This window comes from Mastacembelus armatus, chromosome 10 (genome assembly GCF_900324485.2).
Source record: "Mastacembelus armatus chromosome 10, fMasArm1.2, whole genome shotgun sequence".
NCBI classification, from domain to species: domain Eukaryota; kingdom Metazoa; phylum Chordata; class Actinopteri; order Synbranchiformes; family Mastacembelidae; genus Mastacembelus; species Mastacembelus armatus.
This window is the reverse complement of record NC_046642.1, coordinates 17,874,110-17,896,993: the sequence shown is the minus strand read 5'-3', so window position 1 is coordinate 17,896,993 and position 22,884 is coordinate 17,874,110. Positions and strand designations below refer to the sequence as shown.

The window sequence follows — 22,884 nt, the reverse complement described above, 5'->3', positions numbered from 1 at the left end:
TACACATGCACACATGTACATATACACACAGAAATTTGTCTTCACACATCTCACTCTATATGCACACACTGAGAGGCAACTCAGATTTTGCCTACAAATCAATGCCCCTATATTTCTGAGTCACTGAGTGAAAATGTCAATTCCTCACAAAGCCTCAGACTTGATTACTTTGGTATTTTTGGACTTTACAGGATCACATTGGGGTAGCAAAAAATGCCACTGGTCGTACCTCTAAAATCTTTAGCTCTATCTCCAACCTTATTAAAATCTGAAACAAAACAGATTTACCTTTACCTGATCTTCCAGACATGATATAACCAAGACTTTTTTCCCTTTTCATCATGTTAAAATCCATGAAAACATATTAGTCAGCTTCTTAGTCAGAGTAAAGAAATCCAACATGAACAATATATTTTCTGCCAAAGTTTCAGGAGTTGTGGAGAGCATTTGTGGATCTTTCTATGAATCTGAAAATGTGTCTCCTATGGTTTCAAGTTCCCCTGCAATTCAGAATCAGAACATTTAAACAAGCCTACTCCCTTAAAGCTCATGTAAAGGATTTGAACCTGCTGTTCTGAGATTCCGCAATAAAACCACAACTTAATACATATTGAGTTTAGGGTATTTAAATAATATAGGTCAGTACATAGTTTTCTGCCCTTGTCTCACTGTAACTTATTTTGTTTTGTACTAGTACTCACACCAGTCTAAAATCACGATAACATGAAAATTAGTTAAATGTAGCAGCAAAAGCTGCTCTTCATATAACATGAACTTGATTATACTCTCAGCATACTGTGAACCATGCATACTGTATATATATATTTTTTTTATATATTACCGTGAATAGCACTTTTATATACAAAATAGCAATAGCCTTAATTGGGGTAAAGGGCAGATTGAACTGAATACAATACTGTAATACTGTTTAGTGTGTGAGCCAGAGCTGTAAACAAGCAGTAAATGAACGTGAAAAAAGATCACTCTATAATGAGAAAATCCACTCTCAGATACTTTTACCAACCTGTGATGCTAAGCATTCAACAAGTTGTTTGTGATTCAAGTGTGCAAATTTCCATTCTTCCTGGCTTTCTCTTAGTCATCCTCAATCTACTCACGTTTCAGTTCATGATTTCCCAGGATGCTTTTCAACATGCTCCAGAAATGTGCCTGGGTTGGTTACATTCAACTGGATAATATGTGAAACCAGAGAAAGTAGTGCCAATAGCAATACTGATAACCTTAGTCTTATATGAGCAGGAAAGCAAAGAAAACCTTCATTCAAAATGCATCATCTCATTATGCTGCAGCTACAGTACAATACTGACTATATATAATATTCTATAGACTAAAAAAACTGGCATGAAATTTTGATTGTAGAAGAAAAACAGAATATTTGACTTTGAGCGGGCAATTTCAGCACTGAAAATATATCAGCTTTCAGTGTCTGAGCACAGACCACACACACTACCAAACAAATAAATTAACCTTACGGTAATACTTATTACCACTTACTTTATTACTATTGGTTTCTTAACAATATTTTATTTATTTGAAAAATTACAGTATGCACATCCCAGAAACCCACATTTAATCTTTCCATTGTTAAAAGTCAATGTAAGGACCCATATCTCACCTGAAACACAAGGGGACATTAACTGGTTTGTAGTCAGCTGCAGGCCTTACAGACCACACAGAGGGGCAAACTTGAAAAGTATGTCTTTGGAATGCAGAAGCAAAACAATGGACAGTAAGGAAATTGCAAGCTGCCAATGTACCATGTAATCTCTGCTCTGTTTCCTTCTTCTTCATCTTCAAATAGCTGTTCTATCAGTTTGACATCCATCGAGCAGAGGAACCCCACTCATTGCTGTAGGGCTAATTTGCCAGTAATATGCGATCAATAGCCACTGTCTTGTTGTGCTGAATAACCACTATAAGCAAATTATGTGTTTGATGGAAAATATAGATAAGCTGTGTGGGTTTCTTAAATGCCCCCAGTAACTTCAGGTAATTTTGTTCTATTGGAAGACCAGTTTGATTTCGGACACACTGGGAGTCTGTTTTCTGTTTTCTTTTCTAACCCCCTTTTCCAGCCTGCAGAGAGGCTGAGAATAGTGATGAGCGTGTGCTGTAATATAACGTCAGTTCAGTTGAGAGATTCATTAAAAAACTCACACTCATCGCAGGGGTTTTGGCTGATGTTAAAAAACATTATCCTCTCTCAAGGTTATGCTTTCACTCACTTCCCCAGATACCTCTGTTTCTTCTTGAAAGTAATTGTTTTGCGCTATGGCTGTATTCAGGCTATGTGAGTTATTAGCTGAATCCTCCGGCAGGAGTGTGGGCTAAATGGAACGGTGTCAAGAGGCTGGCTGCCCTGCTGCTGCCGTGTGTGTGGGAGGATGACTGGGAGTTAAGTAACAATGCAGCCGAGTGAACGCTGTGTGATTTTTTAGTTTTTGTGCATCTGCACATGTGTCTACAATGGGCACTATCTCCAGATCAACAGTCCAAATGTCAAATTCCCGTATACGACACAACTGTTTGTGATGCTACACAAATCGCAATGTATTTTTGGTCAGTGAAAGCATGCTGTTTTGAAATAAGTGTGAATGTATATATATATATATATATATATATATATATATGTATGCATATTTGTGTGGGATGGCAGGGGTATGATGTTAAAGGAGAGACGTCTGCGTTGACAGCAGGAATACCTGCAGGGTGTAAAATGAAGAAAATAAAAACAGGTACATATTGCAGCATTTTGCCTGAGATACAGGAGCAGAAACAGGAGCTAGGGGTGACTACACATACACAAACAAGATATAAATAAAGAGCATGAACACATGGAGGAATACAAAATTAGACACCTTGATAGTGTTGGTAAGTTACATTGGTTGACAATGTGAGCAATTTCTGTCTCAAAAAGAAATCTTTTTTTAAACTAATCATACTGTAACACTTTTAAGCAATGGATGTCCTTCCCAGAGTATATGTTGGTTTGTAGCTACAACAGTAATTTGACTCCCATCCCCAGGAATGATTAGGAACACTGTAAAATCATTTAGCTCTTCACCTCCCCACCCCAAACATCATGCATGTATTGTATTTTAATGATGAAAGATTCTAGCCTGGCTAGCCAGACCCACTCCTTTCTTGGAGTTTCCTTCATCTGGCCTGGACCCCCTGCCATAGGGAGTCCTTTCCTCCGGGCTAGTCACAGCCATTTATCTGCAATGGGGCGGACTTTACGCATGAGTTGTTCATAACGTTTCTCAACGTTGCCAGTCCCAAGTCTGCAAATCTTTCTACAACTGGCTTTTGCTGTCACTTTCCTCGTGTCATATCATTCGTTTCTCTGATTGGTTTATTCTGCGTCCATTCACCCACCCCCTTTGTATAGAATAGGAAAAGAGTTAGTTTGGCTGGCCAGGCTAGAAAGATACACTGTCGATAAGTACCATCACAAATAAGAAATGTTACCTGAATATAACTGACCCTAGATTATGCTTTTAAACTTGAAACATGTCAGCACAGGTCTTAGGAGTTAGACTGAATGAACATTTTTTTATTTGTTATTTAATTAATGGTATTCTGTCTGGGGCTCAGAGATTTTTCACTCATTTTTCAACTTTTGAAAGTTATGGGGAGATGAAACTTTAAATACTACTACACTGATTTAGCATTCCACTTCTGAAGAGTTTGTATTAATGTTGAAGCAGAACAAAAATATCAACTTTTATATTTCATTCTTCTCTCTCATATTATCTACAATGCAACTCAACTGCTGACCATTTAGCTGACGACTTAGGTGTGTTATGCTAGTTGTAGTTAATAACCTGAAGTACAGATGAGGAGGGGTCTACAGAGGTCTAGGGAACTCACTTCTTTCAACCTCCAAAATTCTAGATTTCTTTAATTTTCCAATGTGTATTAGTCTTCAGGCCCAGTTGACTCAGGTTACTTGAGGCAATTTTTATTTTATGTTTTTCCACATGTGTGCTAGCTCTCCCTGAGACCTGTAAACAGACTTTGATATGCAAAATCAGTGCAGTTCTCCTCTAAGGGAATGTCATGTGCAACAGGAATAGTGATTTAATTTATATTGTGATAATGATACTGACTGATGAAATTATTATGGTAAAATTTGCTGCCATATTGCCCAGCACCAGGTTGCTGTCATCTTTGAAGTCCCACACTTGCAACCTGCTGTTGTTTTCCTTCAAGGCACAAAAAAAGAGACAAAGTCCCATTGATGTTCACACTCCCACTCTTCTCGTTCTGTCTCTCTCTAATTCACTCTCTCACACACACAGACAAGCTGCCCTATTAAAAGCCGTAGAAAAAAAAAAACATGCCACCTTTGTCCTCTTACCGTGGAGTGAAGCTGATGTTAGTGAAGTTGGCAGCCATGGATGACTGGGAGCCACCAAAGCCTTGGTCAGCCGACATTGTCTTGCCCCTCGAATGTTAGCCAGCCTTGCAGTGGTGTCTGCCTGTGTCTGTTTGTGCCTGTTATTGTATTTGTCCTTGTCCAAATGTAACTTATGGGTAGAGCGGGCTTTCGTTGACAGGTGGATGAGAGAGAGAGGACAAAAAATGGTGAGACAGGGAGAGACGGAGCGATGGAGCGACAAAGAAGGTGGTAATCTGAGTGGATCTGAGTGCTGATCCTCTTTGGCTCTCGTAGTATGTGTAGGAGGTCACATCGAGCTTGAGCTCTGGGATAAGATGGTGAGGAAAACAGAGGATATTTGGATGGGAGCTAAAGTCACCAACAGCAGATTGAAAGGGATCAGTGCTAAAGAAGCGAAGAAAAATATGGAAAAATAAGTTATCTGAGTTACCTCGCTGTATTCTTAATATCTGTGGGTAGGTGGGGATATGGCTGATCTACCACACCACATCTACCACAGGATTTCAAACGCTAAATCTTAATCGCTAATCTCTATTGTGTCAATGACAATTAAAATGTTGCATCAGTTGTAATGCTGTAGGTCTGAATTGAGTAAAAGCAGTGGAGAGGAGCTTTCAGGGTTCCAACTGTACTCCAGGGATGAGACTGCGCCCTGGCAAACACTCCAGATGGGTCAGCAGCACAGACCCAAACTCCTTCTTAACCCACTGGATCAGGGAATTAGCCGTACTTCTCAGCTTTGAGGGAGAGATCACACACAATCTCTACCTGCATGCAGACACATTCAGACCACATGTAGCCAATCAGATAACTTCAAAAACTCTAATCACAATGCTGAAATGAAAGGTAATAAAACTCAGCTCACTATTTTGGGTGAAATACTGCTGTAAAATACCTACCAGTGTGCATTATAGATTGAACCTCATAAAAAGATCAATTTGTTTCTTTGGGCATAAGCAATAATACAGTGCATTTAATATTCCTTTTTACAGACTTGTTTATTTTCATGTAGACTGGAGCATTACAGATGCCATTATAAGGATGGCTAAATTGGTCCACTGAGGCTTGGTCTAGCCCGTAACAGAGATTTTAAAACATTTATGCAACATCAGCCAACATTACAGCTTTTAGTATGTGCTATGGAGATTTGTTTAGTTCATATTGATGATCAAGAAAGTTGTAAATGCATAATTCTTCCTTCCAATGCTTGTCATACACTGCATAAAGAAAACCCATTTCGCACCGCTCTTTTCCCCCTGAAAACATCTATTAACTTGTTTTGGCTTTTCATAGTTTATCACTAATTAATGCAGAATTAGCAGGCTGATTGTCCTGAAAACTTCCAAAATTGTTCGGAGTTGTCAGGAAGAGGTTTTGAAAATAGCTCTCTCACACCCGTCTCTAAATGTGTGATTATGCATATCAGCTGCAGCTCTGCTTTGCTGCACTGAGGACGAGCTGGAGCAGGAAGGAAAAAGGAAGGGAATGTGTGCACATACATTGTTAGCAATTATTTTTTTCTCAGTATAATCGTCTGGCAACTGTGGGGCACAGCGGAAAAATAAGAACATAAGTCGGGTTTAGGGCACATTGTTATCACAGCTGTGCCAGTGCTGTGACTGTGAAATGGAGAATACAGTTTCGCTGCTCTCAAAAATCACTCTCGCCCACTGGGCTAGTGTTCCTCAAGTTCAGCTTCACCCAGTGTGGTGTCCTCTTGCCGATGGTGAGTGCAGCGTTCATACACTGAATTTGACTCCTTACCATATTCCTTATGCTCTTTCTTGGCTTGAGCTAAGTAATGCCAACACATTCTTCTACACAACTGTAATGTTACACTGAGTTTTTATAGCACTCCTACCACTCCTACCCCACAGACACCCCTGATTTCTAATAAAACAGAACGGATACAAAAATGATGAATATAGGAAGGAGGGAAAGACAAATTCCCAATCCTATCTCTTTTTGGGGTAGAAACATAAAATAACCAATCCATTATGCGAGCACCACCCCTGCTGTGTTCCCCTGATTCCTTCTAGCTATTAGCAGCTTAGGACACAAATAGATCACACAAGATATTAAAAAGCAGCGGGAATCAACAGTTTAAAAGCCCCACCATAATCCTTGTTGTGGAACAAAAACATGTCTTTTTTTCTACTTTTTTTGTTCTATTTATTTTCTTCTTTTTTATGACTGTAATTTAGTATTCATATTGTATGGTACATGTTTTTATCAGAGATGTGAGGCAACACAGGTCATAAGCCAGGGTTAAACTCTTCAGCTAACATCCACAAGGACAGTGACAGATCCTCGTTCTCCATGTTAATATAACTTTATTTCATTTTGTTTTTTTCCCCCACATACATATGGCTTGACTGAACTGGCAGCAGGCTGCATTTGAGCTAAAGATATTGAAGTATTTGGTCATACAGTAGCAGTGTAGGGGCAGATTCAATAATGAAAACTCAGGAGATAAATGTAATGTTGTCCATAACAACAAAAATGTACAGATATATCACTGTAGTGGATTTCAAAGCTTTGCCTTTAGCACCTCAGCCATTTGTTAGTTCCTGCATGACAGAAAATAAAACATTTTGTCAGAACTAGTCAAAGAATCAAGTACTGACTGAGGTTGATGATAACAGTGGTTGGCGTCATTTAGATGACAGCACCTGAGTGTGTTACAAAAACTACCATCAGCACTTGTCTTGTGACACAATAAAAAATTGGTTGAATTGTAAATTTTGGCACACGTGTTTTGTTTGGGATTAATCTTGTACGTGAGCAAAGCGCTTCTTTCAATTATGTGGGCATTTATGTGATTTTTTTCTGATAGAAATATTGAATGAATATGAATGATGACACAGCAATTATAAAATGCACCAAAAAAGAAAGCTGCTGGAAAGAAGAGGATAATATGAGTCTCTGCATGTGAGTGAAAAGTGGAGACATCAGAGATGCAGAAAGGAGTGAAAATGTCCTTGAGATCTTTAATGCACTGTATTCTCTCCTTTGTCCATGAATCCACAGGGTCCTACCATCCGTTCTCCTGTACCCCCCGCCCCCATTTAATGACTCCTTTCCTGTTCTGCCTTAAACTCTCACAGGATTTAGGTCTTTTCTGGGCTGCAAAATCCATGTTGAAAAAAATGAAATACTGGCAGACATAATAAACATGAAGACAGTTTAAGTGATTATATTGGGGTGCCTTCACAAACTAAATCCATGAAAATCCATGAAGCTAAATCCACGAAAATAGCAAAGGATGTGACTGTTTGCTCTAAGATGTAGTCTGAGTGCAGGGCTGCAAAGGCCTAATTTTTACACCAAAATTGCACTTAAGACTTATTACATATCACACTGACCTCACAGCAGATGATGTTTGAAGCGATTTAAGTTTTAGGCAAATTTCCAATTTAGAGTCTATTTACAGAGTTGTGAGCTGCTGTCACAGCCCTAGCGAGGTATGACTCAGTCAGAGCTAATGTAATACCATCTTTTTTTCATTTTGACCATCTTGACAAACTGGAGCATGTTTGATATAACAAGAATTACATTTGACTCAAAAGATACACGATGATCAATTATAAAATATGTCATTTTTACACTAAAGACCGCCAGTACTGTAGGTGTGTTCAGCAGTACTGTCTTACCAACAAACTCTACCAAACATAGGTTTAGGGGTGACCACACTGGGATAAATTTATGGAAATTCATGTTTTTTTCAAACACCACATTTGTAGAAACTTGTGCAAAATACAAAATCATAACCAAATATTTCTGGCTGCAAATCAATTAAACTTTTTGACAGTTCAGTGTTTGAAAAAAGGAAGATTTGATTATATTAGAAGTGTCACGTCACCCAGTGTTTACTTTCCCAGATTTTAAATTACTTGAGAAAAAGAAAAGCCTTCAACTGCCACCAGGTAGCACTAGGACTAATAACTGTTTATTAAGCACATAATTTGGCTGCAACATAGCTGACTCTCAAGTCGAATAACATAATCAATTGATACTGTAGCGAGTTAGCAACATAATTATTTCAAGTGCTGTGACAGATTGCCTAATCAGTCAGTTTTTGACCATTTCAATTACTGGTATATTAGTAGTAATAAAGCTGTATATTTCATGTTTTAGTTCCATTGGTGTCCCGAAGGATAAGCTGCAAATTCAGTCCTTGATCAATGTAGTCACCCTAAACACAATTAATTAAATCAGCATGGTGAAAAGCCAAACAAGCTAAAAAAAATGGCCGTGAATAAACCATTAATCAAGCAAAGGTAAATCCTCAATATGAACATCAAATAGAAAAAACTTGAAAAGGACCAATTCAAACATGAAAGATCTAGATAACTTCACAGTGTGAATAAAACACATCCTTAGCAAAGCCATCCGTACTCCTTATCAGACCTCCCTACTCAATTACAGACATATTCTTAAATAGAAGACAGAAGACGGCTAGTGTCTAGGCCACTCTGCTTAGATACACATGCACACTCTGATGTGACATGCCCTTATTATCTACAACGTCACATCATACTAGTAGCCCAATCAGGAGCTGACACTTATACAAACAGACAGAAATCTTAAGGAGAGACGACACCTGGCCATAATTAAAATCTGGGGAATTAAGTACAGACTTTTCTGGCCAGAAATTACAATATAACTCATACTGACTCTCTCAATATCTCTCTCTCTCACACACACACATCAGGGTGCACATTAAAGCACAATAACATCCACTCACATTATTACTATTTGTCATCTTTTGGTAAACATCAAATATGAATGGTGTAGACAAGCCATTTTGTGTGTATGTGTCTACATGTGTGTGTATAATGTGTATATGTGTGTGACGAGATTGGAATCAACCAGGACATTCATCTATTCTGTAGCTGGTGAAGGGATTGAGTGGGGTTGGGTGATACGATGGCACTTTCACAAAGGATTACATTACCCTCTCTCTCTCTCTCTCTCCCTCCTCACATTTGATAATGGACACAGCCTATGCTGTGAATTGAGCTGGTGCAAGATAAAGGATTAACACCCGTAGAGATGGAGCTATGTGCACACAAGCATATGTGAATGTATGCGTATGTTAGATATGACTTACTGAACTGAACGCTCCCTTTGCCCACTGGTATTCATCCTCCACCGCTATCTCTATGGCCTGATCTATGTTAGAACAGAAGTGCAGTATGTTCAGCTAATTGTGCAGTTTAGTCAGATTCATTTTTGTTATACTTTGCTATTTCAAAGCAGCTGTCCTGTCCAATCAGAAAGCCACCTCACACTGGGTGTGGCAAAAGTCCCCAGTAGGAGCAGTATGAATGTAGCCAAGACTAAAACATGCTCAGTACTATCTGTGCATCATAGTAGCAATGATTAAATTTATATTTAAATACCTAGCGTATTGTAGAAATAAAGATAAGGATAACAAGTAGTTAATGAAATAGGCTGCAATCTAATCCCAGCTGTTGGCCATATAATAGCAGTTAGCAACATTAAGGATATATGTATGGAAAGGCAGTTTAAACAGACTGCTCTCTTACTGTATGCTAATGTTGTGTGTGGGCTTTAGCTTGTTTTGATCTCAGTTGACAATTAGTGGATTTTTTTAAGGTCTAATAATATAATCTGAGATCTGCCTGGCTTTTGATATACATGGTCAGCTTTTTCAGCAATAACTGAAGCCACATTGTCTTTCCTCATTAATGGATTCTCAGGAAAGGATTTATATATCTAATCCCTATCAGCCAAACAATCTACTGTTCACTTCGAATACAGTATTCCATTTGTAGCTGTTTCACAGTAAAAGCAGCAATGGCTTTTATTGTGAAGCTTTCGTAGGAAATAATTATTGCTTTCAATCATTTTTGATTTCTTTAGTAAAATGTGAAATTGTTAGGCTGCACTCAAAATGGATAGAATAGTTGTTCTGCTTTTCTGACAAAACAGCTGCTCAAGGAGTATTTGTTGTACTTGTAAGCCACACTTTGTGTTACCATCAATGGCACAGGTGTACGGATACAACTTAAATAAATAAATGTAGAGCATATTTTACCTGAAGAAAATAGGATAGCAAATTTAGCCTACATGCAGTGTGTATTGAGATATTAAAAACTGTATTATTACTGCAAAGCTCATATTAACCATTTTGATTTTAAAATGATTAATATAGTGATAAAATAAAAAACAGAATGTGTACTCAACTTAAATCTATAATAATTGTTTTTCAAAATATTTCTGTTTTACTAGCACATTTCTCAGTCATAAATCATCGGGCCTAACAAAAAAAAAAAAAAAGTCGCAACCGTTGTAAAAAATCCCACTCTCAAGAGAGAGAGAAGGTCAATGTGCCCACAGGCTAAAACTGGTCACCAGAGAGATAGAGTGACATAGTGAGAAAGCGAGAGCAGGCTCAATAAAGAGACAGGAACGCTGTAATGACAAAAGCATTGGAATCTGAGCTACAGTTGACTGTAAATGCTCTCCATTACAATAAATGACTTCATTACAATAAAGATGTGTTCAGCCACCCTCTGTGTTTCAATGAGTATAACTGTGGAACAATTCGTTGAAGTGCTCTCAAGTAATAGAGCTTCAGATGCGGCCTGTGGTATTTACACTTATCCGCTCAATGCGTCAGCCCAGGACTGCCAAAGAGCATTCGTACCTGCCTGCAGCACCTGACTATGCACACACACACACACACACACACACAAAACTGTGTCACACAGATACGGCCAGGGCCTGCCTTTCTCTGTACTTATTAAGACATTAAAGCTTTTAGCACCTAGCAGCACTAATCCTATAGCCTTATGCTCCCTGGTACAGGAGCCAAATGGCGATATACAGAGGCTCTCTCACTCGCTCTCCCTCCCTATCTCATTTTCTGTTCCTGTGTGAGAGTATTAGCATCTGTGACTGTTTGTGATGAATGGACAAGGCGAAAGAGGAGAGGGGTGAATGTGAGACATTGCACCACTGAGGTCAGTGAGGAGGGAGAAAAAAAAAGAGAGAATGAACAAGGGCGGCAGAGACGAAATGGGGAGATGGGTGTGGGTGGGGTGCGTTGTATGTATGTGTAAGTGGGGGGTGGGGTGGTTGCACATGAATTGCATACAAAAGCATATACATGCACTCTGCCCCTGCATTTATGTCCTCTTTCTCAGGCATGCTGAGTGTGTGTGCACTTACGTGTGTATTTGTGTGTGCACTGACGTGTGTGCGTACACGTGTGTGCAAGGCCGAGGTAGGTTAAACTTGTACTCGTGAAGTGTTCCCAGAAGAGATTAATCATCCTGTGCAGGAATGCAGCATCGCGGTCATAAATCATCACCTGACCCCTCTCTCTCACTCACTCACTCTCTCTCTCTCTCTCTCACTCACTCACTCTCTCTCTCTCTCTGTCTCACATGTAGCGATGGAGTCAGGGTAAAAGGAGCATCATTGCTTATCTGCAGTAAACAAACAGCGAACAGCCTTGACAGAACTGTGCAAGGTAGGAAACAGAGCTAATTATCAAACACCAGTGACCAATATAATGATCTTTCAAATGCTGTAGAAGATTGTAGTAAAATCTCAACTATACTGCCAGACAGAGCATGGACAATTGTAACTTTGCCATGGTTTATATTTAACATTCCCTAGTCAGTGTTTGTTAATGATTTGTACGAGCTAACTGCCTGTCAGATAGCTTCAGATTAGATGGAAAGAATGTTATATTCTAAGCTACTAGGAATCACTTAGATTTATCCTGAAGGTTGTGCTGGCAGTAATTCAATATTTTGAAACAGTGGAACACAAATCATAGCTTCGAAAGTCAGCTAATTTATTTTATATATAACTGTGCCTATATATTTATTATATTGTGATACTGATATAAAAAATATTCCTTTCACTCTGAATAAACTCAAACATTGGAGAACCTCATAAAAGCACATATTTTAAAGTGCGTATCAAATTTGAATTTCACACCAAATTGAATCTGTATCAGCACACACTCAGATGTTGACTTGCAGATTCACTGGTGCCTGAATTTTAATTGTGCTTTTTGTCCTCATACTTTTATTATTAATGAACAAGGACATGCAGCTATTCATGTGAGGTAGTTGCTATTCCACTTGCCGAGCAATGACTGTGATTAGGACAACCTATATTTACAGCTGCTACTCAAATGCGCAAGGGCAGGGCAAGTAGGAGCCAGGGGATGCTGTTGAACAAATGTTTTGATCAAGCCTTTACACATCCCCACTGTGGGAACAAGATGGTCGGAAGTCAATGCTTTGCAATAAAAGAGCCTTCCTTGGTTATGTTCAAGTAGAGGAAATTGATTCTTTAATATTAAAAATTCAACTGCTGAGTTTCATTACTTTTCTGAGCCGATTCCCTTTTCCTTGTGGAGTGGGAAAATATCACAGTTTATTAAATTACTTCTCTGAAAAGTCTCTGGGGATGCCATCTTAACTCCCGTCCTCCTTCACAAGGCCATTTTAGACTGTAACTAGGCATATCTGCTTAGAAAGAGTCACAGAGAAAGAGAAAGGGGATAAGCAATAGAAGGATAGAAGGTACACAAAATTTTCAAGAATTCATTGGCTGCTGCACAGAGTTTGTGGTTATTCCATTGGCTGTGAAACGCATGGAATTGAATGATCACACAATTCAAGGGTAAGGGAGTACAGTAAATAGGAAAGTTGTGGTAATTCCTTGCTGATATTGTAAGTGTGGGCTGCATATCTGTGTGTGCTTAGATGCATACTGTATGTACTTTGGTGCCTACGCAGATAGTGTATGTTGTCAACTACTCAAGGTTAGAGAAGACCCTCAGTTGAATGGTACTTAGAAATGCAAGAGGCCAAGCTATTAAGTATGTTCACTGGCACAGAGGTTCCTCAAGCATCACCAGTGATTGCTCTAACTCCACCTTCTGTCCGAAGGAGCAAAGGGGTCAGTGTCTGACTGGGTTCATAGATATGACCACGACCAGGCAGTCTCACTGGGCATGACTCAACCGGGCAGAACTTCCGCTTATGGGCAGCAGAGGACAAATCCATTTCTCACTGCACAGTTAAGAGACAAGAGAAAGAAGCAGGGGAATTTGTAATTTGTAGAGGAGGCTGCTCACCTCTCCACAAAAAAGGGAACTAGTTTAACAAGAAAATCCTGCACTGCGATAACACGATGAAGGCTCTTTGTGGCTACTTGTAAAGGTTAGCTTCACAAAGTCAGCCAAGAAATTCTGTTTGATTCATTGCTGGCACGGCTCCTCAGACATTTTGCTTGCTTTCGCATCTTCACTGAGGCCAAAATGACTTTATAATGGGATCAGGCTAGAAGCGTATAGCAGGTGTAATTTTAACTGAAAGATGATGAGCCCTTAACTGAACATTATTTTTATTACTGATTAATCTGCTGATTATTTTCTCAATTAATCATATAAAATTTCTCAGAAACTAACTAGCTGAAACCAGAAAATATGCGACAGCTCTGAAAGATATCAAATACTCACTGATTTATTTTCTGCTGACTGACTAGGAGGTTAACTAAACTTTTATAAAACAATTTAACACCCTGTTGTAGCTTGAAGACGGCACCATCACAAATGAAAAAAAATGCATTTGAAACCTGACACACACCACCAGTGCAACCCCACCCAACTCAGGGTACCCCACTATCAATCACACTCCCACACCTCTCACTCCATCAGATCATTTTTCCAATCTTCCTCTATATTTCCCCATGTCTAAACCAATATGTTTCAGACATTTTTATTGCCTTCATATAACATCTGACAGCCATGATCTTCACAAGATCAGGCGTACGTCTCTTAACGTCTTCAAAGGTCGCTATTGGCTCATTTCACACATTTGACCCAAAACATCATTCTGAAAAGGGGGTATGTGAAAGCAGTGAGTAACTTCACTCCATCCTGAGTCCCCACCTTCACTGATGAGCAAGACTGGTTCAGATCTGTCTGAACTGTTATCTTAAAGGGCTAAAGACTAACGTTTTGTATTTGTTGCCCTTAGCTTCACAATTATACATTTCATGCTGTCTGCAGTCATCCCAACGGACCGGGAACAGACAGTACAGTTTGGGTTATGTTATGTTCAGGTCTTTTTCTTTATGATTATTTGAGATTTAGTGAAAAACAGCTACAACATCCATCCATTATCTATATATATCAACAATGACGCAGTACAGAGGACTGACGCAGGACTTCGTGGACTGGTGTCAGCAGAACCACCTCCTCATAAATGCGGGGAAGACCAAGGAGATGGTGGTGGACTTCCGCAGATGCCGGTCTACTCTCCCCTTGCCAGTGAACATCCAGGGAATGAACACTGAGAGAGTGGAGTCTTATACCCAGGTACTTATAAGAACCTGGGTCTGCTAGAGCAGCAAAATCACGGAGAGGGAGAGGAAGCTGGACAAGGTCCTCACAAAGTAAAGCTCTGTACTGGGCTCAGTGAGGGAGGTGGGGGACAGAAGGGTCCTGGCTAAACTAACATCTATGCTGGACCATGAGTCTCACCCCTTGCAGGATGCCCTGTCTGCCCTGGGGAGCAGCTTCAGTGACAGACTGATCCACCCTCGCTGTGTGACGGAGATATTCCGCAGGTCTTTTCTTCTGCTGCTGTCAGGCTCTACAATGAAGATGACTAACACTGTACGTTTGTCATCCATCTGCTGTAATCATGTGCACATACTGTATTATAAGGTGAATCACCATCAGTGCAATATACTGTAGTCACTTTATCTGGTATTTATTTATTTATCCATCGATGTCCATATACTGTACATACCCATAGGCACATATTGTACACACTTATAGCTTTTGTAGCTTTATAGTTTTATCCCACTTAGTATTTTTTTTATATATTTTTGATTTCTTATTTATCTTACATCTTTGCTACTATTGGCACTCTGTTGTGTACTTGAACTATGCTGATGCAATTTCCCCATTGTGGGACAAATAAAGGTTTTCTTATCTTATCTTATTTAGGGTCCCAGGGATCTGCTGGAGCCTATCCCAGCTCTCTGTGGGTGAAAGGCAGGGGTCCACCCTGGACAGGTCACCAGTCCATCACAGGGCCACATAGAGACAAACAACCTCACACACTCACACTCACTCCTATGGGCAATTTAGAGTCACCAATCAACCTGACATACATGTTTTTGGACTGTGGGAGGAAACCAGAGTACCTGGAGAAAACCCACACAAGCACAGGGAGAACATGCAGACTCCACACACAAAGGTCCCTGATGGGTTTCGAACCAGAAAACTTCTTGCTGTGAGGCAACAGTGTAACCACTAATGCACTGTGCCGCCCCCTCTTTCACAACATGCAACGTTGAATTTAATTATAATCTCTACCTCTTCACTGCCGCCATTTGCCACTGCCTGGCACTGAAATGCTGAGAGGAGGGGAGCTGTGGTCTCCACACACTTATCGCAACATAAGTTGTGCTTCAACACACTGTGTTTTTTAGTGTCTCAGCACAGAACGTCGGTGCACCAACTGCATATGCAATGTTGCCAGCCATGCCTGGGCCTCATTCTTTACATTATATGTAATTGCCACAACACAATAGGAGCTGTGTGAGCCAATCTTTACACAAGGAATACATTTTTTGCTTTTTTTTAAAATTTGCCTCTGTCTCTGTTTTACAGTCTGATTCCATTTTGATGTCCAATGCTGGGTCATGGTTAGGAATCTAACCAGCTGGGACAGAAGCTGCTATATTCATTAATGTATAAAAAACAGCTACAAAGAGATTCAACTGTGAAACTGCAAAGTGCCGACCAAAATATAAAGAACCTCACATAAAAAAAACAAAAAACAAAAAACACACAAACAAAACAAATAAATGACTATGAAGAGATCCAAAATGAGTCAGAATAGGCACAAAATTGGTAAAAAAAAAAAAAAAAAACTGCAAAGAGACATAGTAACCACAAAAACACACAAACTGATGACAAATCACATGGCTGCACCTAAAAATGTAGGAAATATAGGGCCGCCTTAAATCTCTGTGCTCAGGGGCCCAATTTCTCACGATCCATCCTTGCCTAGCAAGGATGTGCAAAGGCAGTGCAGAAATCACACAATAAGGGATAATAATGAAGAAGACAGAAGGTGTAAAACTGATCATGAACCTTTTGCCATTTTTAGTTGCTCACCCACAATCGTTCATAAACCACACTATCTACACTGCTGACAATTGACAGCTCTATTTATATACTGGGGAGTGGGGTGGCGGTCTGGGCTGATGTCCCAGGAGTGGCCCAGGATATGCCATAGATTTCTCAAATCATTTTTGTTGGCCAAAAGGACTGAACTACTGGCTTTTCTCTGGACATAATCTGTTGCAATGAACAGTATAAAACAGTACCATAAAGTGACTATACATGTACTGTAATTTACCAATTGAAGAAAGTAGGATTTTGCAAGTGTTTAAGCAGTAACTGTTATCTTTGTTTCAAGGTGAGAAGATTTTCTCCTAAATTGTTCACTGACACACACTGGGTCTATCCATTATCTATGGCTGCAGCCTCTTAAGTCAGTTTCTTTACCTCTGCTCAACTCTAACCAGGAAGCTCACAGCAAAATGCCATGAGCATGTGAGAAGGATGAGTTAAAACCAGTCGGTCAGCTGTCAGGCAGATGCAGTAAATATCATCCCACTCTGCCATCGCTTCCAACAAGAAAAAACAAAAAAAAAAACAAAAACAAAAACACAAGATCCATGGGATGTAAGATGAAGGCTGCTCTCTACAAGTATCACTTTCTCTAAAGCACAGCTAATGTCAGCTGTCACACACACAAACAAACACATGCATACAGTCACTACATTATAGTGAACAGTGTGATCTGAGCTACATCGAACATTTTCAGCCATATAAAGGTCACATAGGGTATTGTAAGGGAGTGCTGGAAGGAATAGGCTCATAGGCTTCAGATTTCATACACATCTAAGGAAGTTCAGTCATTACCAGTCCTCAAAAGTAATGACTCTGAAAGCTAAAGCCAATGATGAAATGACACACAACACCAGCACTGTTTGCTTGATTCTAGCTCCAAAAAACACTGATCATTATATATTTGAAAGTCTCAACTTATCTCTTGAACTACCTCATCTATAATTGTTTTCACATTAAGTCTGGGTCTTGATGGCTAATTTCACTTCTTATAATACGTGTCTTGGCAGCAATTCTGAGAATCATTGTAATAATGATCTCCCAATAATGAGATATCAAGGGCTCTATTTTAGTGGCAGAGCAGTACACACTATGGTCTTCTCTACTTCTGCTTTCATTAAATAATGTGAAACCAAGACCAGGCAGCCAAAAAACAACCACATCAACTTATACTGATTCTCTCTGCTCTTATCACAGCAGCTGTATGTACCATGGAGTGTATATTAGATTTGATGCGATGTGTAAATGTGATCAAGGAACAAGTCATTTAAACAAAAGTATTACGTACTGTCAAATAGGGTAACCAATAAAAAAAAGATTTAAACTAACAAACTTTTTTTAATCTACATTTTTTGCTGCAGTGGTCTTAAAATGATGTGTAAAAATTTACCAAATTTAACTGAATTCAGCCTTACAATCACTTAAGAAAAAAAAAATCTATAAAAGCCTTAAGTCTTAAAACGTCTTTCCAGCAAGGCAGACTTTTTTCATACTCTGTGGTTTCTACTGATCTAACGTCCAATTAATCAGTTACTACAATTAATGTAATTAGCTACTTCATCATCAAGTCTTTGTAATTTTAGCCTCTTGAAAAACCACAGCATGCTATTCCTACATATGCCTTGGCAAGCTCCCCGAAGGAGCAAATTAAATCTGAGAGTTGAAATGTTGAAATATGAAACAGAGAGGACAATGGAGCATGAATGGATCAAACTGAGGACTAGACAGCCAGAGCGGCAAAATGTGAAGGGGGACAGTAAGCAGTGCGCAGCTAGATGGATGCTGTAGAAATGAAGGGGAAAACCAAGTTGGTCCTTCGTCATCATTGCCTTTCTGGCACGGTTGTATCTCATACCACCCAAAAGCTACTCTGCAGGAGGCCAAACCAGGGCAATATAATAGGAATGGAACCATTCCTAGAGCAGTTTTTCTATCTAGCTGTGGATTTATGACACTGCGTTGATTGTATTTCTGGCTTCGAAAAAGTCATGAGCTTGTGAAATAGTTGAGGGAGTAGTAGGATGGACTGAACACACTAATAGAGATATACCAGAAAGCATAGCATTGTCTGTTTACCTACATGTCCTGACAATTACAGCAGCAGTATAAACAATATTATCTTATCTTCATATTCTGTCACAAAGACCATCATTTTCACCCACCTCACCAATCTCTAAAGGTCAGCGTTCTTAGTTAATCAGTGGTGACAAAAGGTTGTCTCTGCCTCCATTACCACCTATGCTGTTTTGCCCCAAATGATGAGGTGCTAAGGTTTAATGTACCATACAACAGTAGTATTTCCTCTATTTCAAAAATGATTTTACCTGATAAAATAACAATCATGTCCCCACCTCTATTTAGCTCGGAACCATTTGAAAACAGAACATTACATATATATATATATATATATATATATATATACATATATATATACATATATATAAATGATAGGCTGCTTTGCTTTATCCTTACATATGGAAAAAAAAAAAATCTGAACTTGGCTCCCACAACTAGATCTGGTGGTTTTAAGGTATTTTAAAACTGGCTAATGTTGCTATGGTTGCACTGTCAGCAGCAACAGGGCTTAGTGTTCCCCGCCTTATTAAAATGTCCAGGTAAAGGAAAAATGTTGAACATGGTGCAGCAAATACCCATTTCCATAACCAAACCAGTCAACAGATGAACATCCCATAAACAGGGGTCACAGTACTGCCTCTCGGGTAATTATACCTGAAAGACATATAAGCAGCTTTTCAATATGACATTATTCATATGCTGTAATGTAGCTGTCATTGACAGAATTTAAGCCCGCAAACACAATGGCACTTATTTTGCGTTTGAAAGAGACTTTTGGCTCCAAATCGACAACAAAATTGCACTGGCCAAGGCACAAACATTTAGCCCACTGTGCGGGTTCATTATCTAACACTGAGTAGGTTCTGAATTGGTTGGGAAGGACAAAACACATTAACTAAGCTCTCAGTACCAATACGGGTCACGCCTGTAGTGTGAAAATGGCATTAGTGAGATTAGGCCCTTGAGGTTTTCTAATGTTATTTTCCATCTGTTTGCCTGTGTGATTGTGAATAGTCCAATGTGCACAACGGAGGACTACACAAAGCAGAGGGGTCACACTGGATACTACTGACCTCTGATCAGCCCCACAGTGTGTGTGTGTTTGATGTGCTTGTGTCTGTGTACACGTTTGCCACCGTGCACATGCATTAGGGTTATTGTGTGAAGCCTTCAGTCTTTAATCCTCTAATCTGCTGAAACCTGGAAATCACTGCAGTCATCTGTCAGCCGGGTCAGAGCGGGCAACAGGGCTCAACACAAGCACACACGTAAACACACAGCCAAACACACAGCCAAACACACACACTTAGTGAGAGTCATTTATTCAACAGGGCCAGCCTCATTTCAGTCTAATGAAGATTGATGCGCCTCTTTCCAGGCCTCACAGGTGTTGCAGTAAAATGTATGTATAAATACGTAACCCACATAGAGGAAGATAAAGAGGAAAAAAGAAGATAGATTCGAAGAAAGAGATTCATTCTCTGATCATATGCACCTGTAAATGAACTAATGTCCTGCATGTGCATAAATGTTTGCATGCGTACAAGTCAATTTACAGTGTATCTCCATGGTAACAGCATAAAGTTAATCTTGTTGAATAGATGTGAAGGTCCAACAAGGACATGGACTCAGAGTGCCCATAGTGCTCAGACCCTTGAGTCAAATCTAAACCTCTCAAGCCTGTTTGTGTTTGTGCTTGTGTGTGTGTGTGTGTGTGTGTGTGTGTGTCCATGCCAAATGGGACACTCTGAGGGCTTGTCTGGAGATTGCGGTTGACACGGCCTGCTGCTGTCCAGTGTGAGCACCTATTAGCACTTAAGACTTTGGTTCACTACACATGTGCACACACACACACACACACACACACACCCTCACACACACACACACACACACACTGGTCACAAATGATTATGCCTGGCAAGTCACAGACTCACAGAGAAAGGCAGCTGAGCGTGTGCACTTCTCTGTGTGAGTAAAACAGACATAGTTTAAGTGCCCAATGTGCGCTTGTTTCCATATGCACACGTGTCAGTAATGATCACAAGACAATCTGAGGGATTTGAGCTCCTTTTGATTTATATACCCCTGTCAAAAGCTCAAGATAGTGAAATGGAAAGCGGGAGAGAGATCAAAGAGCGTGAGAGATCACATGGCCACGGGCAGGTTTGACGAGCGCTAAAGGTGGAGGAGGAGATAGAAGGACCACAGAGAGAAAGTGTACCGGTTAGACTGAAGTGTGAATTTCACCAGGACGCCTCATCATCAAGATCTGTGTGGCATCTGTGTGTTTCTTCATGTCATAAGGTGCTGACGCCTGCCAGGCTCTGGGATCTACAGCTGGTGTGTGGGCCTTATCCCTTGACACCCTTCTTGATACACAACTGACTCCAAAAGTTTTTCTAATGCAACATTAAACTTTGCACATGCATATGGCATTAAATCCCTAACTACTAGTCCCACTTATGCCCAGTAATGAATATTCATTCCTGAATGATTGCGTCCTGCAGTGTTATGGTCCTCACTGCAGCTTGAGGGGAGCCAGCTGGGCCGTGGCTTTCAGCCTCTCTGTCACCAAAAAACACAGAGCATGGCAGCAGAGGAAAGATATTAAAATTCAGCACAACACTCAAGCAGACACACACTGCCTGGACCTTTGATTTAGCTCTCCATAAAGCACAACACCATGCATTATTTGTAATCCAGTCTATGAGAGCATGTAAGAAAGGAGGTAAGCTATTAAGGAATGCCAAGACCGCAGAAAATATAAAGTGCAGTGGAATAATTGGTGCTTTTGAACAGATTAACTCATAAAACGTTCAGAGGCAGGATGAGGCGGCAGCTGACGCACCGCGGCGACGAAGCGATGTGGCCGTCCTGAGAAGACGAGCGGTAATTACAGGTCAAGCAGCCAATTAAAGCCCAGCGCTAACTCCATCTTTGTCATGATGTACTGAAAGCATCATTTTCATTTGTGTGTGTGTGTGTGTTTTTTTTTTAAAGGTAAACTCACTTTCTCGCGCATGTACGGAGAGCGATGAGCTGAGGGTGCTGCGCTGCGGTAACCATAAGCGCGCCGGAGAGGAAGGTTAGCCGAGCTCCTGCCCCCTGAACACGACAGGTCTAACGTTGCACCTTGACCCTCTAAAGACAGAGGAGCTCCACTCAGCGTAGACACGCGTGATCATCGGGGATCTCACAGAGATGTTTGTGTTTGGCATGCCGTGCACATGTGTTGTTTGCAAACCTCTCCAACCACAAACTCCACCGCGAATTCTCATAAGGTCATGTCTGCCCAGGAACTATTAACCAGACAGCTTGACAAATAATACGCAAACGACAGTGCAGACACACGGAGGGAGCGCTGTGTGAACAATGTCAGCCAAGTGCGGGCACACATGAGGACCATAAATGTTATTTCGATAAAAGACACCTCAATGTCATCGCTTTGCGCTGCCCTCCCTACTTGCCATAACAACTGACTGCGTACACACATGTACTGTTTGTGGTCACAGACGCTGGTGTGTAAACAACAGGAGCGTGTAAAGCATTGTTGCCTTTGGGGTATATATATTTTTTAAAATATCACGTACCTGTTTCCAGCTATGTGCGGCGCTCACTGCATAATCCTCCTTCTTCAACTTGAACTTTTCCTTCCCTCGAATCGAACAGCCCGGAGCTACTTGTCACTTGTTTATTGCATACTTTTCTTTGCCCTGTCTGTCCTGACAAGCCGCTATTACATACAGAGTGAGATGAGAGCACGGGGGGTGAGCTGATGTAGGGGGCAGGCTATAACCCTCCAGTGCAACATCTCAACAAATACTTAAACGGAGCAATCCATTCCGCGCTGATAGTCGTTACATGGGATCTTTGCTGACTGGCAGAAGATGGACGGAAACCGGACGAACGCAGCTGGGCGCAACCGGCGCGTCTTCCGCTGATTCTCTTCAGACCGGCTACGAACGTAAGCAGCTGGGGATCAGTGAAGGCTGCGCGCAGCGGCACCCGGAGAGCGACCGTCCACACACAGTACAGAGGGGATGACCGAGGATCGTGGAGCGCGCGTTCACGGCTAAGCCAAGTCAGTGGTCATTGTCAGCGCATGTGGAAAGCAATCCGCTGTGGACAGTTGGCTGCAGCTGTACTATCCCTACAGGGCGACATGCAGAGTTCA

The 22,884-nt window shown here is 40.5% G+C and overlaps 1 protein-coding gene across 1 annotated transcript in view; it reads right to left on the bottom strand.

Moving 5' to 3' along the window:
* Positions 1-22,606, bottom strand: part of tenm2a (teneurin transmembrane protein 2a) — a 199,840-nt gene extending 177,234 nt beyond the window's left edge. The window contains exon 1 of the mRNA XM_026330623.2: positions 22,301-22,606. The gene's annotated coding sequence lies outside the window, so the exon portion shown is untranslated. The remainder of the gene's footprint in view (positions 1-22,300) is intronic.
* Between the last annotated feature and the right edge of the window lie 278 nt (positions 22,607-22,884).